We start from the raw sequence: 5407 nt of genomic DNA on the forward strand, positions 1-5407 counted from the left end.
AAATGGGTTTAACAGCCCAACTGGGGTAAAACTTGTTGCATTTTAGTAGTATTATTTGCACCTACTGTAAACGATACTGTATTTAAATATCATTCTTGCATTGTAACCCTGTCCTGCCCTGTACTGCCCTGTAAAACCTGTAAGTCACCTTGGATAAAGGCATCTGTCAAATAAATAAATAAATAAATAATAACATGAAAAGTGTTGTCAGTCAGAATACAATAATAAGATTCTACTGTTGCTGGGGGCAAGTCCTCTGCTTTTTTTCTCCCTCCCCAGCCGCCACTGATATATATATATATATATATATATATATATATATATATATATATATATATATATAGAGAGAGAGAGAGAGAGAGAGAGAGAGAGAGAGAGAGAGAGAGAGAGTTTGTACTGCTAGTGATACATACTTGCAATATTACCAGTAATTACTATGCAAACTCTTTTTTTGTTACAATTTCTAAACATTTTCTATACATTAAATTCCAATGCCACAGTAGCGATTTATTTATGTTAATGATAGTTATATTTGAATTGCACAAAACTTCTGGTGATGATTTCGGTGAGCAGCTTGCCACTGCCCCCGAAGCCAAAAAAGGTCAAACTTGGAGAATGGGTTGAGATACTCATGAAGGTGATTATTACTAATAATGTGAGAACACATGTTGAGATCTGGGGTTGGTGCTATGACAGGAACATAGGGGCCAAAAAAGTGTTCAGGCCACTCACTGCATCATTTCAGATAAGTCCAGAAGTGAAAGTCAGGGAGGTTATTAATGAACACCCACAGGGTTACCATATGACTCCATTTACACCAGGACCGTTTGGGTCATTTCGGCCTTTTCTGCTCACACCCCAATGCATTCTGGTAAGTGTAGTCCTGCTGTGATAGGTAGCTGAGACAGGTAAAACATACCAGAATGCATTACAATGTGAGTTGAAAAACCTGAACTGTCCCAAACTGTCCTAGTGTACATGGAGTCATATGGTAACATTTTAAAAAAGGCTCACCCAAAAATGAAGCGCGACCAAGAAGTTACAGAGAGCTTAACAGCAGCAGTGTGGAGTAGTGGTTAGGGCTCTGGACTCTTGACCGGAGGGTTGTGGGTTCACTCCCCGGTGGGGACACTGCTGCTGTACCCTTGGGCAAGGTACTTTACCTAGATTGCTCCAGTAAAAACCCAACTATATAAATGGGTAATTGTATGTAAAAATAATGTGATATCTTGTAACAATTGTAAGTCGCCCTGGATAAGGGCGTCAACTAAGAAATAAATAATAAAATAATAATAACAGAACATTGAATGCTACATAGTTCCGGATAGCCTTCACAACTAGAATGAAATAGAAATGAAATGGAAACTGACTGTGATGTTACATGTATAATTTGGCCGCAGGACATGGCAAGGAAGGCAGTAGATTTAAGCTGGGCTTTAGATATAGGCAACCATCTCCAAATCTTTCTTGCTACAGCAGGTGACTATGACAACCTCACTATGCTTTTGTATTTATTAAAGTCTCCTAGCAACAAATTATCACCTGACTACATTTGTAAGAATTTAAATTGTCATTTTTTTTTATAAATAAATAGAATAAAATAAAAAATAAATACACCTACATACACCTAAAGTTGTTTCTTGGGTAACACTTCACATTAAGTATCTCTAATTAATGTGTATTTACATAGAAGTTACTTAGTAAATACATGTGTACTTACACATAATTATAATGTTATTATTGCATGTACTTGATGTGTAATTTGTTTTGCATGATTTGTTTTACAATTGTGTACTTACATTTAATCAAATTCCAACTTATATAAGTTATAAGTTATGAGAGTTATAAGTTAGGAGTGGGTTTTTTAGTCACTGGGCCTGAGAATTTGCACCAAGCTATTTTGCCTCCCAAGGTTGTCGCTAAATGTTTCTCAAAGAACAGTGTTACTTGCTTGACACCCACAAAGTACATTTTTAAATGCAAAACCAAAGAGATAAAACAGTGGTTATCACCTCTAGAATGTGCAAAATAAATAAATAAATAAAACACCCGAAACCAAACCAAGCCAAACCAAACTGATGAAAAGAGGAAGTTGGTATCATGGGTGTTTTTGAGCCCGTTCAGACAAAGTGGCTTATTTTCTTCAGGTCCTCCTTCATCTCTTATGATCAAACTCACCGGGCTTTTGACTTTCAACATAAAGTGACCAAAATACTACCTCAATGAATTAAAATGCATTCAGCAAAATGCAATCCTACTAAATGACTGTTCAGTAGCTCCATGCAACACAGTCATGCACGCTGCACACGTGGCTTGGATGCTACCGGCTATAGATGACAGTGCTAACACAGAGGTTATATGTTTAGCTGTACTAAGCTGTACCATTTTAAAGAGTGTCCATAGCACAAAAAAATACCATCATTATGATGATGCACAAGTTGTACGATTACTACACCTAACCCATTCATGAACAACTTGACCTTTCCTTGGAGTAAATTAATAGCATGCTGTATTGTTTAGAACTAGGTACTAATACTGAGAAAAATAGACCCAGCTATGAGCACAATGCTTCACAGGGTTTCAACCTGGTGTTGCATTGGTGCAGTAGTGGACTTTACAGATTTAAACAATGCAGTAACACACCCATTTGAAGAGAGTGTCTATGAAATAAATACTAATATGAATTAAATACTAAAGACGACAGCTATATGTACTGGACAAAAATGTAAGTAAGGTGCATATGTATCAAACCCAATAATAATATACAGTACATATGGGGAAAAATAAATAATAATAATTAATATATATATATATATATATATATATATATATATATATATATATATATATATATATATATATATATATATAAGTATAACAGACAGTTGAAGCTGCTACTGTGTGTTTCACAACTCTGATATTTTGACATTTTAGGGCCAGATATTTCCTCCTAGCTAACCTCACAGTTATCTTCCCCATTTTATGCTTCCTCTTGAGAATTTCAGTGGCCTTCAAAATGTTCAGCCTTCCTGCCCTGCTCTCAGTCGCTCTTGACACGACAGAGCGAGGCAGTGAGCTGTACTGCAGAGCTGCAGAGGAAGAGGAGGAGGAGGTGCTGGGGACAGGGCTCCAGAAACAGGTGCCTGGGTATGTGAGTGCTGCCTTTTTATTGTGATCCATTATCTTGCATGTATTTGTTAATATGCATTTATATATAGAGAGAGAGAATTTTCTTTTTTTTCTTAACGCTATCCAAAGTGAGAATTACAACTTAAAAGTAACTTTGTACATCAAGTTGACTTTGTCATTTAGTGTTTGCTATATGAAATTTGATTTAAGTAGATTTAAATAGGTTTTAAAGCATTTCATCTGGGCTCCCTAGTTTCTACATTGTGAGCTATGCAATAGGATCGTATTAGCTGCAATGTGAATGGCAAAGAACCATTTCTTAGAGGAATACTTTAACTCGACATCTCTCTCTCTCTCTCTCTCTCTCTCTCTCTCTCTCTCTCTCTCTCTCTCTCTCTCTCTCTCTCTCTCTATATATATATATATATATGCAGCTATAAACTTCACAACAAATAACAGCACCCTCAGAAACTACTGTTTGTTTCATCAATCAGTTGATGTTTTTTTTTTTAACAAACTGGCAGAGTGGTTAATACGAAAAGCAGTAACTAAGTAATGAAGAATGTATTTGTATATGAGTGCATTGATTTCCAGTGACATTTAAAAGTGTCAGTTTGTATGAATGGTTGTTGAGATGGGTGTAGTACCACAGCGAATGAAGTCAGAATTACATTCCACCCAGGTGTTCTGCACTGTTTGGAAATGGCTGGTATTTTGAGAAGTGCTCTGCACTGTTTGGAAATGGCTGGTATTAAAAGATTTTGCATATTTAATATACTGTGGATAGTTCCGCTAGCCTTGTGTTTATTTGCCAAAGGGAAATCTCATTTGCCTAGGCGGGACAACAATTTGACAATCAGCAATGTTAAAAAACAGGATGAAATGTTTTCTGAGAAGTTTGTCTCTCATAGTCTTTAGATCTGTTTAAATTGACATTATTACAGTATAAATCCACAAGGGCAAGTCCATCCTCCTTGACGACTCCTGCAGGTACGACCTGCAAGTAAAGTCTGTGCAGTGCAAGATGCAAGCATGGTTTCTGACCGGCTAAGTTAGTTGTGCTGCTGCATCTGCGTGGAATCTGTGTTTGCTGTAGCACCTCACTGAGTTAGCATGACAGCTGGAATTGTCTACAGAAAGGCATTCACAGAAACACTGGGATTATCTTGCCAATCTTCCTCTTCTTTTTTTTCTTTTCCTTTTCTTCCAGATCGATGGCCGCGCTGTGCACACCCTGACTCTGATTCTCAGGCCCCACACTCAGTGTATTTGACAAGCTGAGTTGGACACTCAATTTGGTATCAGTGTCAGTTTGTCAAATACCCCAAGTGAGGGGCTTCTTCACACACTCCAGATACTGAGACCAGTCAGCAGACAAGCGATCAAACAGGCTTGTGTGCAAGCCTATGCAGAAAGGCAGCACCTTGCGTTTTACTGAGCTGCAAAAATGTGATTGTTTTATGTTGGTGTTCTTTAAATACAGCCCTGCTATTCCCCAGGCTGATCCTTGTTTATCCCACTGTGTGTTTCATGTATATTTCATATCTCTTTCCAAAAAAAACTGTATTTGTTAGTTTTTTTCCCTGATAAAAGTATATAAGGACATGTAATATAGCATACAACATATGGTAAAAGATAGCCAAACAAAGCAATTTTGTTCCAAAGAACCATTCAGTTGTAGTTCATTTGGTGTAGGTTTTCAAACTTCCTATTTAAAACAATGATTGAAAAACCAGACTCGCATTCCTCTTAGATGTGAAGTGAAAACCTCAAAAGAAAGAGAGATTATGAAAATGCAACACTTCTATTTTTGGATTGCCTGTTCTGTTAGGAAATGTAACGTTAAATCTCTAAAAGCTAGTTTTATTTCAATAATGTAACACAATGTTTTAAAGGCTGGAACAGTATGTCACATAATTGAATAATATGTTATGTTTCGATCATTAAAATACTGTATGTCACAAATAATACATATATTTATGTGTGTGTGTGTGTGTGTGTATCTATATTGCCACAATACAGTTTTACTTTGTAGTGAAACTTTTATCAAAGTATTGACTGGTTTCACACACCTTGACTACCACTAATCTTGGACCCCCTATGTTACTGTAGCTAAGGTAGTCCAAGATTAGTGCTAATAAGAGTCTTTGAAACCAGCCAGTTGTGATCTAAGGTAACATCTTATGTATGGTTGGTTTCAGACACCGATTACCCTAAAGTAACACTAGGTAATGCAAGATTAATGTTAAGACATTGGTCAATGCTTAGTGTTCTGTTG

General features: G+C 36.7%; 1 long non-coding RNA gene across 1 annotated transcript; it reads left to right on the top strand.

Moving 5' to 3' along the window:
* The first annotated feature begins 3024 nt into the window (after positions 1-3024).
* On the top strand, positions 3025-5103 carry LOC117412128 (uncharacterized). The gene is made up of 2 exons (XR_004545880.3): positions 3025-3147; positions 4340-5103. It is a non-coding gene; the product is annotated as an uncharacterized LOC117412128 (long non-coding RNA).
* The last annotated feature ends 304 nt before the right edge of the window (positions 5104-5407 follow it).

This window comes from Acipenser ruthenus, chromosome 16 (genome assembly GCF_902713425.1).
Source record: "Acipenser ruthenus chromosome 16, fAciRut3.2 maternal haplotype, whole genome shotgun sequence".
Classification (NCBI taxonomy): Eukaryota; Metazoa; Chordata; class Actinopteri; order Acipenseriformes; family Acipenseridae; genus Acipenser; species Acipenser ruthenus.